Source organism: Malaclemys terrapin, chromosome 1 (genome assembly GCF_027887155.1).
Source record: "Malaclemys terrapin pileata isolate rMalTer1 chromosome 1, rMalTer1.hap1, whole genome shotgun sequence".
Taxonomy (NCBI): Eukaryota; Metazoa; Chordata; order Testudines; family Emydidae; genus Malaclemys; species Malaclemys terrapin.
In genome coordinates this window covers 340,566,437-340,578,491 of record NC_071505.1, presented here as the reverse complement: position 1 = coordinate 340,578,491, position 12,055 = coordinate 340,566,437, and positions in this window count along the sequence as shown.

The following is a 12,055-nucleotide window of genomic DNA, read 5'->3' as shown; positions in this document are numbered from 1 at the left end:
GCAGGATTATTCCCTGCTGCAGAGATGTATCTCAAGCAATCAAGCTTCCAGCACTCCCCTGGGGAGCCTATTCACCCGCCAATGGGTCTCACTGCTAGAAATGTTTTTTTCAGACACAGCCCAAGTTTTCCTTTGTTCATTTTCTTTCTGTCTATGGTTCTTATCACCATAGAACAGGGGTGGCCCCTGAGGGCCAAATCGGGTTTCCAAAATTGTATGGAGGGCCGGTTAGGGGAGGCTGTGCCTCCCTAAACAGCCAGCCGTGGCCCAGCCCCCGCCCCCTATCCGATGTTCCCCTGCTTCTCGCCCCCTGACAGCCCTCTCAGGACTCCTACCCCATTCAACCCCCCGCCCGTTCCCTGGCCCCTGACCCCTCCACCCCTGACTGCCCCCCCGCCACCCCATCTAACCCTCCCTCCTTCCTGACTGTGCCCCCTGGATCCCCTGCCCCCATTCAACCACGCTGTTTCCCGCCCTTTGACTGCCCCGACCCCTATCCACACCCCCGCCCCCTGACCACCCCCCCGAACTCCCCTGCCCTCTATCCAACCCCCCCTGCTCCCTGCCCCCTTATCGCGCTGCCCAGCCACCTAGAGCATTGTGCCAGCAGCGCAGTGAGCTGAGGCTGCGGGGGAGGGGGACCAGCAAGGGAGGGGCCGGGGACTAGCCTCCAGGGCCAGGAGCTCAGGGGCCGGGCAGGAGGGTCCCAGGGGTCGGATGTGGCCCGCGGGCCATAGCTTGCCCACCTCTGCCATAGAATCTGAGCTTCTCAAATCTTTAATGCATTTACCCTCAGAACACAGCGGTGCAGAAGGCCAGGGCTACCATCCCGCTTTGACAGATGGAAGCTGAGCCTTGCCCGACGTCACACAGGAAGCCTGTAGCAAACCAGGGAATTGCACGCAGGTCTCAGCGAGCCTAGACTAGCCCCCTCACCACTGGGGTGTCCTTCCTATCCTCCTCTCTCGTACAGCCCACGGGCTGGAATAGTGGCTGATATACCTATGCAGAGGTGTAGGGGCGCCAGTGCGGATCCTGTGTCTGTTCGCGGGCTCCTGCTTTGCGCCCGCCTCTTTGGGAGCAGCGTGGAGACCCCTTTTCTATGGGCAGCATCTGCTTTGCCCTCAGTATAACCTCCCACCTTGGCACAGCCGTGTTGCTGGGCTTACGTAATGCAGAGGGCTCCCCATAGGGAGCAGAGTTTAGTTTGGAGACCAGTGGGGGTTTTGTTATGTTGTGACCAAGCTAGTTATGTGGCTGCTGCGAAGAGGTGGTGAAAACTGTATCAGTTGGCAAAAGAGGCGAGGAGCTCATCACAATGGGACTAGGGGTTGTTGAAATAGATGTGTTTTGTACAACTAAACGGAACAGCTGTAACTCTTTGATTAGCAGATGCCTTTGATACCAGCACGAAATGGATCACACTGATTCTTTTGCTGGGGTTTTCTAAAGCAGAGTTTTTTGCTTGAGCCTGACGGGGTGGGATTGGGGTCAGAACTGGAACAGGAATTCTTGGGGATGCAGGAGAGAACATGCACTGCAGTTATCACCCAGGAAACGCGAGTCATCCTGGCACCAGCTCGCAAGGACAGCATAGTCATGGCTGTGAGTAGTCAGAGTTGTGAGTGGGTGTTTCCGAAGAGGGGAGAGTGTGTGAATATATGGATATTTCATCCATTACAATCATGGAGCAAGGGTGATTATTACAAATACAGAGTACAAGGGGATGGGGACAACCACAATGAGATTTAGATGCACAAAATTATTAGCAAAAAGAACAGGAGTACTTGTGGCACCTTATTAGCATCATACACAGAATTACTGATTGACATAGAGAATGTGTATATTTTATGTAAGTCGGGTTTTGATACTGGGATGTGAGTTAGAGGTGAGAACCAGAATTAATATGATTGTAAGAACATAAGAACAGCCATACTGGGTCAGACCAATGGTCCATCTAGCCCAGTATCCTGTCTTCCGACAGGGGCCAATGCCAGGTGCTTCAGAGGGAATGAACAGAACAGGGAAATTTTGAGTGATCCTGTTGTCCAGTCCCAGATTTTGGCAGTTGAAGGTTTAGGGACACCTGGAGTGAGGTTGTATCCATGACCATCTTGGCTAACAGCCTCCATCCTCCTCAATCTTCTCTCATTCTTTTGTGAACCCACTCAAAGTGGTAAATATTGATTATCGGTATGATGATAGTGCCCAGGGGCCTCAGTCACATATCAGGAGCCCTTTGTGCTAGGTGCTGTACAATTCGAGGGAAAGCCAGGCACTAACAACGCAAATGATGACAAAGAACAGTTCTGTGCTAGCCCCAGAGCGCCAAACGCCTCACCAATCAACACAGAGAGGAAGAATAGCCTTGTGGTTAGAGCGCTGGACTGGGACTGACAATTTCTGGGCTCAGTTCTCCGTGTCTGACCCGGGCATATCGCTCTCTGGGTGTCAGTGCCCCATCTGTAAAATGGGGGTGATAATACCTCCTTCGTCCCACCCTTGGCATGTCTTGTCTATTTAGACTGCAATCTTTGGGGCTAGGGACAGTCTTTCACTATATGTCTTGTACAGCGCCTAGCACGGGGGGAGGCCTGATCTCAGATGGGACCTCTAGCCACTTCTGCAATACAAATGATAATCACTGTTAATAAAAACGTATCTGTTCTGTGCGTAGAGGAACCTCTGTATCCAGTGCCTTTCACGTGGACTCAGATTCACTAGGAATTAAAAATCCTGATTTGTAGAACAAAGGGATTAATGTTACCTTCCAGGAATGCTTAGGTGAGTGGGCAACAGCCTCTTCTGTCATTTCCTGGACCGTGTATGTCATCATCAGGTAGATGCATCACGCCCTGCAACACCAGCAAATGCTTGAACGGTAACGTCCTTTATTCATGGCCAGGCCTTTCCTGTGCCACCCAGGGTTAGAAGCTGGCAACAGATACCAGTAGTTCATTGTCCCAGTTTTTTCACTGGAGACGTGTATGGGCTGGAATTAGTGCAGCACTTTCCAGAGAATGTCTGCTTTGTTGTTTGAATCATTGCTCCGGTCTATTTGCAGTGTTAGACGCACAAAACGCTATGTTAAAAGAACATTATTGAGATTGCAAAGTCAAGTACTCAGATGCTAGGAAATCTCAGAATCAAGGCTGCCTTGCAGCCTTAATGCGGCCCCCTTGTGCATATATATTATGATAAAGTATTTTAAGTACATGATCACATACTGTTTGTTTTTCTCTCCCCGTCTCCTCACTCAGCCAGTCCCAATCTCCACCTCTCAATTCCCAATCCCAGTCCCCTCCAGCCCTGGGCTCCTTGTATCCCAGTCGACTCCGCCATCTCCCCAGGTCTGGATTCAAGTCAGGCAGCTTCCTCCTCCAAGGTGCCGGGGCCCACCCAGGTGGGCAGGGGCACTGAGCGCACAGAAGAGACAGGCTTCCTGCTCTCAGCTCAGGTGCCTGGACCTGGCCCTCACCTAATACAGCCCAAAAATGTAATTACAGGGAAAGTCCTGTTCACCCCTGGGCTGGAGCATGCTCAGTGCAGACAGAATCTTCGGGGAATTACGCACTAACGCTCGAGCAAGTCTCTACCAAGCATGTGCAAACTGCCATTTTTCAAAGACTTATGATTTGGCCAAATTTGGGTGGATTTCTCCAGGGACAGCAAACTGCACTTCCCTGACACACAGGCCACCTCCTGCCCAAATGTCAAGTCCCTGCCCCAAAGCATAGGGGCGCTAGAGCAGTGTTTTTCAGAGTTCGGGTCATGTAAGACACTGGGTCACCTTGCTCAGCGCCCAGGAACCCTAGTGGCTCTGTCAGTACCGCCGACCAGGACGTTAAGTCCCGTCAGTGGTGCTGCCGAGCTAAGGCAGTGGGTCCGGCTTCTAGGCAGGGGGCCCATGGGGCTCCGCTTGCTGCCCCCGCCCCGAGCACTGGCTCCGCACTCCCATTGACCGGGAACTGGCCAATGGGAGCTGGGGTGGTGGTGCCTGTGAGCGAGAGCCGCGCAAAGCTGCTTGTGCACCTCTGCCTAGGAGCAGGACCTGCTGCTGGCTGCCTCCGGGGTGCAGTGTGGTCCGCAGTGACAGGACAGGCGGAAAACCTGCCTCTGCACCCCAGCTGCGCCGCTGACCAGGAGCTGCTGGAGGTAAGTCTGTGTCCCAACCCTGCGCCCCAATCCCCTACCCCAGCCCTGAGCCCCCCAACCCAGAACCCCTTCCTGCACCCCAAACCCCTCATCCTCAGCCTCACCCCAGAGTCTGCCCCCCCGCCTAGAGCCCTGACCCCCTCCCGCACCCCAACCCCCTGCCCCAGGCCTGAGCCCCCCCAAACCTGGAGCCCCTCCTGCATCCCAAACCCCTCATCGCTGGCCCCACCCCAAAGCCTGCATGCCCCACCCAGAGCCCTGACCCCCTCCTGCTCCCCAAACCCCTGCCCCAGCCCAGAGCCCCCTCCCACACCCTGAACCTCTCATTCCCATCCCCACCCTGCAGCCCTCACCCCTGCACCTCAACCCCCTGCCCCAGGCCGAAGCGCCTCCCCAACCTGGAGCTCCTCCTGCACCCCAAGCCCCTCATCGTCGGCCCCAGCCCAGAGCCTGCACCCCCAATCCAGAGCCCTGACCCCCTCCCGCACCCCAACCTCCTGCCCCAGTCCAGAGCCCCCTCCCACACCCTGAACCCCTCATTCCTGGCCCCACCCCACAGCCCTCACTCCCATACCCCAACCCTCTGCCCCAGCCATGAGCCCCTCCCACACCCCAAACCCCTCATCCCCAGTTCCATTGGGTCGTGGGCATCAACAATTTTCTTCAACTGGGTCCCCAGAAAAAAAGTTTGAAAACCACTGCGCTAGTGCATCATCATTTTTTGAAAGATGAGCAAAACAATGTATGTTTCTCTAGCCTTGTTTTCAGAAATGGCTGAACTATTTTTGGTGAAATTTTTCATTAAACTTCAGCCTGAGGCTGACACCTGGCATGGAAAATTTCAGCCCAAATGGTTAAAGTTTGGCAAAGTAATAAGCAACTGAAAACAGGGTCTTATAATGGGAAGTGTCAGGCAACCTTAATAATAGGTGGCGCTTCCAGAACTCCTAAAATAGATGTATATTGAGAGACCATCAAACTATTCTATGGGCAGGCCCAGATTCCCTGCCCCCCAGCACAAATCACACAAGGGTCTGATCCAGAAGAAAAAAAGAAAACCCGCTTTTATGGGGCTTTTTCATTTATTGTACAAGGAGAATAAACAAGCAACAAAAGTAGCCACCCCCTAAGGCAACGCAGAGCATGCGTGGTAGCTAATGCTCCACCAATATGGGCAGGAATTTTGCCCTGCTTTGTAAGCCCCTGCATTACAAATAAGCATCTACCTCCTTAGCTGAGTCAGGCACCTGTGGTTTCCATTCAAGAGTCTCAGAGCATTTTATAAAACTGAATGAATGAAACCACTCAGGAAACAGTTACCATCTCACAGCTAGATGAAGAGGTTATGTGCCCTGCAGCTAGCAAATAACAGAACTGGGAGCAGAGCCCATGTACCCTGGTGCCTGATCCAGCAATGCAAGCTAACTAGATCTCACTCCACTTCTAATTTAAGACTTAACCCCTCTCTAAAGCATTGTGTCATGTCTCCCTCCAACTCTGGGCCTAGTTGTCATGGGACGATGGCCACGTAACATTGCTTCTGTATTTCTGTTCTGCTTTTCAGAAGTACACTGGAATTGGGGGTTTCTGAGTAGCAGCCGTGTTAGTCTGTATCCTCAACAAGAACAGGAGTACTTGTGGCACCTTAGAGACTAACAAATTTATTAGAGCATAAGCTTTCGTGGGCTACAGCCCACTTCTTTGGCTGCATATGCATATGAGTAGTCCACGAAAGCTTATGCTCTAATAAATTTGTTAGTCTCTAAGGTGCCACAAGTACTCCTGTTCTTTTTGTGGAATTGGGGGGACATGGAAGGCAGGTCAGGTCATTCAAGGGATTTGCCTTTTTCTTACTATGGGATTAGCTCCAAAGGTTCAGAATCACTGAAACACAGGACAGTCTTCTCTGCTACATCTTATAGTGGTGAATAAAAAAAGATTAATTCGCTGTTGTGTTCATTAGGCTTAAAAAATAACCTGAAGGGCAAAAATTCCCTTAGGGTTGGTACCCAGTCTCCAGGTTCCTAAGGGTGAGTTCTGCTCGTTAAGCAGTATGCAATATGATCATAACGATTTGCACTTGTCTTCCATTTGAGGTTCTTAAAGACCCTGACAAGCATCCATTTGCCCTCACAACCACCCTGGGAAGTGAGTAAGGAGTAATAAAATGATGGTCTTCCATGGTGCTTTTTATTTGAGGATGCCACAGTGCTTTGCAAACGTTAACTAATTTGAGTTCGTTGCACCCCGGCGGTTTAGGCAAGGAGTGTACAGGGATCACTTTCCTGCCACAGACACACCCTGTCTAACACCACCCAGCAAGGCTGTGCATTCACACAGGGCAGGAAGTGAGGACGAAGAGGAGATCCGGGGGAAGCTGCAGGAGGACAGCCTGTACTTGCCAGATTTGAGGTTTGGAATTTGGCCAGGACACTGGAATAATGCCCCTGCTCTTATGAAAAATGTCTCTTTGATGATCCCATGTGGACAAGACCTCTTCCGACAACATACGGCCATGCTGGTACGTTGGTTCAGTACTGACTCGGGGGGAAGGGTGCTGCTGCTAAACCACCATTACCAATTCTTCCACTACCTACATAGGAGACGCTCAAGGAACGCCTAAGTTCTGATCCAGGCCTCCCCAACATAGCTTGTAAAATGTGGCAGGAGCACACACTGGGGTAATCTTGGGCAAGTCCCTTGATCTGTCCACACCTCAATTCCCCACCTATGAAATGGGGATAATACGCCTTCCTTTCTCCCACCCTTTGTCTGCCTATTTAGACTAAGATCTTCAGGCAGGCACCATCCAACTGTGAGTTTTTATAATGCCAAGCACAGTGGGGACTCAATCTTAGTTGCAGCCTTTAGGCGCTACACCTCCAAATGAGGGAGAAGAGCCTGAGGGTGTGTCTACACTGCACACTAAGCCCGGGTTTGTGGGACTCAGGCTTGTGGATTCAGTGTATCCAACCCATGGGTTTACCATTGCTGGACCTGGGTCTCACAGCCATGCTAATGCATCCTTACTGCACTATGCAGACCGTCTGACTCGGGTCTCTGGCTTGACCAGTGTCCACACTGCAAAATGATAGGGCTTGGACCCAAGTCACAGTGGGACTCAAGCTGTGATCTACCCCCCCTAGCAGGTCCTAGGACCTGGAGGCTTGCTTGCTCTCCCAAGTCAGACTGATGTGTGTGGATGGAAAGGGGGCGGGTGGGCTCAAACCAGAGTGAGAGCCTGGGCTTAGTGCGCAGTGTAGACATCTCTTTAGACTCCATTAAGTCCACTAGGGACTTTGCTATTGATTTACATGGAAGGCGCCCGGATACTACAGGAGATGGACAGCAGTATAAAACCCCAGAGACAGAAATAACAAATAGCAGCGAGTGTTTGGCCAGATCTGAGGACTAAGCCTGCAGGGTAATGGGCAGACATCCTTCCAGGACGGCGTCTCTATTTTTGCCACACGACTGGAACACACACTCACTGGCCAGGACGTAACCCCAGTAGCCTTGGCAGCATCTTGTAAACAAGTCTATAAATAGCGACGATGCCCAGATTTCTCGTTCTTAAATTGCAAAGATTTCAATAGTTCCACAAACAAAGAGCTGAAACCATAACAGGGGAGAGACCAGTCCCCGTGGGTCACCGCTATTGACTGGCTAGGTGCATTCAGGCAAGGCGCCTTTGTTCCACTCTCTATTCAGAAGCTTTGACTTTCAGTGATATGCTAACAGGTGTTGGGACTGTGGCTTCAGTCAGATTCTTTGATTTGTCTTAAACGTCTCAGAGGTAAACATCAGCGTTGGTATTTTCTTTTCGAGCAGGGATCTAAACAACCTATGGTGCAGACCGACTGCACGGCTCCTTTTCGCAGCTCTAATGGGAAGATGATGGTTCAGATTCTGCCCCGACATGCAGCCCAGGCAGCCAAACTCAGAGGGGAGCCGGAAGGAGTCCAAGCTGGGGTGACTTACATCGTCTTTGGGTTTCCACCTCACCTCACTCTGATAAAGGTTTTTCATACAGAGCTTTTCACCGTGGCATCTTGGTGTGTAAGTTACACAGTCACACTCAGCAGATCAAATTTCTGCTCCCACCAGTCTGTGACAAAACTCTCCTAGATTTCAGTGGGACCAGGAATTGGCCCTGTTAGACTTGATTACACCGATTGTTGGAAAGTTGAGAGGGCGTGGAGAATGACCCCTGGCTGGGAAAAGAGCCTTCCCGGGAGAGACTTCAGGAGCTCAATCTGCTTAGCTTATCAAAAAGAAAATTGAGAGGTGACCTGATTAAGATGTATAAGTACCTTCACAGGGAGAAAATCCAGAGTAGTAAAGGGCTTTTTAATTTAGCAGAGAACGTCAGAACAAGAACCAATGACTGCAAGCTGAAGCCAGAGATATTCAAATTAGAAATAAGGCACATTTCCCCCCCCCCAAACAGTGCTGGTGATTAACCATTGGAACAAACCACCAAGGGAAGTGTGGATCCTCCATGTCTTGAAGTCTTCAGATCAGGACTGGAGGCCTTTCTAGAAGCTACATTTTAGTCGAAGATGAATGATGGGCTCAGTAGAGGAGTAACTGGGTGAGGTTGTCTAGCCTGTGTTAAACAGGAGGTCAAACTAGACCTAGTGGTCCCTTCATTCTGGACTTAAAATCTATGAATTTACCCATCCGATGCTATTCAACCAAAGGTATGTTGACAGGGTGGATAGATCCTGCTCATTGGTTGGCTGAAAGAGGGCTAACGTTTGCTCCCCGAGCAACAGAGCTAAGCTGCTGTCTGCCTTTATTGCTGGGGATCACGTGCCTGGGCGCAGATGAAATGAACGGCTCCATTAGAGATTGCAGACTGGGACTAGTAGAATGGAAAGAGTTCTGGGAGTCGTTCCCTGAGTTTGGACAAACACAGACCAGCCTCTTCATGGGATCTGGGACAAACGCAGTCTGTGAGAGTTACTGTCTGGGCGGTCAGACTCCTGCATCTTGGCAGGAGGTTAGATTAGATGACCCTTGCAGTCCCTTCTAACCCTATAGTTCTATGATTCTAGAAGCCAAGAGACCTAACCAGGATGATCTGGCATTTGTTGTCTGAGCCTTGTTACTGGGGGTCTGATTGTCTCCCAGGGACAGTTCTGCACTTGTATGTAAGGCACCGTAAGAATGGTCTGGTTGTCCCAGAGCCCCAACAGGACAGTTTCCCCTTGTGTTTATGAAACAAATTCAGAACAATGTATGCGGGGGAGGGTCAAGATGAAAGTCCCAAGACAGAGCCAATTAGTACAAGAACATATGGCTTGATTCTGCTCCCATTGAAGTAATGGGACTTTGGCCATTAACTGCAGAGAGGGTAGGTTAGGCCAACTCTTCATTACAGTGGTGGGGCAGTAGCATCACTATGGTTAAGGCAGAGACAGGTTGGATCTTTAATAGCCAGTTTTTCTAAGTGCTCTAAAATACACCTTGAAATGTGCTGTACTTCATCAGGGCTCAGGATGGGGTCAGTGGTTTAACTTTGAGGTCATTTGAGCAAGATACAGCCCCCTCCCCCCCATCCTGCCTCCAAATCACATGGCATCAAAGCCTTGTGGGTCTTGTCTCTTGTTTTGCAAGCACCCGAGGCTCAAAGCATTGAACTGATCCTCCTCAAAGTGGTACGTCCCTTTCAACTCAGCTAGTGTCTGGTGCCCACTATCCCTTTGGGGAAACTCTATTGCAAAAGTTACTTCTGGTGACAGGGGCCTCTCCAAGGCAGCTCGGGTCAGTGATTTTTGCACATGCTGCAGGACCGCTGCTCGGTGATGGGCAACAGGCACATTCAATATCAGAGGCTCTCAGGACAATGTGCTGTAGCCATCAAGCAGGAGCTATGCTTGTTGATTCCGAGTTCAAGTCCTGCCTCTGGCGCATTGATGAGTGTGTCTGCTGTGCATGTTCTTACTGTTTGCCTGCACTGGGCTCCAGTAGAGGGGAGCTGCAAAGGGGCTTTTGAAACTTTTGCCCCAATAGCAGAACTTTTCCAGTGAGAACCAATATTTGAAGGTGCTCTAAAATCCACATGTGTATTCAGATTACTTTGAAAACTGCTGTGTCTCATCAGAGCCAGGGGTACAGTTAGTGGTGCAAATAGAGTCCTAGAGTTTAAGGCCAGAAGAGACCATTAGATTATCAAGCCTGATCTGTAGAGCCCAGGCCATTAAATTTCATCTGGTGATTCCTATATGGAGTCCAACGACTTGTGTCTGGTTAAAGCAGATTTTCCAGAAAATTGTTGTTACAAGGAGGAGGGAGACAAATTGTTCTTAACCTCTGAGGATAGAACAAGAAACAATAAATTGCAGCAAGGGAGGTTTAGGTTGAACATTAGGAAAAAGTTCCTAACTGTCAGAGTGATTAGACACTGGAATAAATTGCCTAGGGAGGTTGTGGAATCTCCATCATTGGAGATTTTTAAGAGCAGATTAGACAAACACCTGTCAGGCATGGTCTATATAATACTTAGTCCTGCCATGAGTGCAGGGGACTGGACTAGACGACTTCTCGTGGTCCCTTCCAGTCCTATGATTTTATGATTCTGTGAAAGCCATCTGGTCTTGATCTGAAGACATCAAGAGATGGAGAATCCACCACTTCCCTGGGTAGTTTATTGCAATGGCTAACCACCCACACTGTTAAACCTTTGTGCCTTATTTTTAATTTGAATTTGCCATTGGCTCTTGTTTCTGCTAGCTGGGGGCTCATTTGGCCAAGTGGTTCCTCTGATACAGCCCCCCCCCAATAAATAACTTTCAGACTGCTCTAAGCCACACATGCAAAGAGAACCTGTCGAAGTGGTGTGCCACAGCAAGGCCGGGGCGGAGTTAGTGGTGTAAATACGGGGTTGTTTGATCGAAGGGTGGAGGACAGTCAATGCACGATGACTGAGAGAATACAGTTCTGTCGGACACAACCCAAAACATAAAATGGCACATTTATGTAGCCCTTTTTCCTGGCTGCTTATTATGGGGTAGGCTTGGTTGGAACATATGTGCCGTATATCCCCTTGCCAGCCCCAGGGGCCAGTGTTAAGGTTGTGGGACTGGTGCGTATCTTAACTCTGTATTCCCTAGTCTGCAGAGTAGGGGCGCCAGAATGTGGGGGGATGGGACAGGGGCCATGGCCCCATCACTTTTAAAAGTAGGATGGCATAGCTTTTTAGCAGCCATAGGGGCGAGTGATGAGGGGGTGGAGAGGAAAGAGGGGGCGGGGCTTTGGGGAAGAGGCGGTGTGGGGGAGGGGCCTCAGGGAGAAGGGGCGGCGCAGGGTCAAGGCCTCGGGGGGAAGGGGCAGCGTGGGGGGCGTGGCCACAGTTCAGGCGCCGGTGGCCCCCCCACTTTAAAGGAGCTTCCGCTGCTCCTGCTGCAAAGGTTTCAGTGCAGGTGCCTCTGAGGTGCTAGAAGGCTACGAGACGCTGCTGCTTAACCTGATCTTTGCATCAGAGATGTTTTTGGGCAGTGAATTGTGATTAACTCACTGTTGAGTCATGGGGCTTCGGGTCTGTGGCAACCCCTTGTTAGCCTGGGCTTTCGACAGCAAGTACGGAAAAGAGCAACAATGCCGGGCTTCTTTCTTTAATACAAATATTGCAGTAATCGAGCAAACAAGCTAGTTCATAATACGGAGCTCTCAGATCCTGTTGACAGATGACTGTTAACTGCCAGGTAGTTTAAAACCTGGTTGGCATGGCTTCAGTTTCCACACCTAGCCAGTTTGTATCCGGTCACTGAGCTCCCAGGCCTTTGAACGGAACAACCCTCCCAATGGTTGTCATCCGGAGTCAAACCCAGGATCTCCAATGTTAAGAGCAGAAGTCTCTACAGTCTGAGGATGAATCCACCTAATGGTTGGGTGT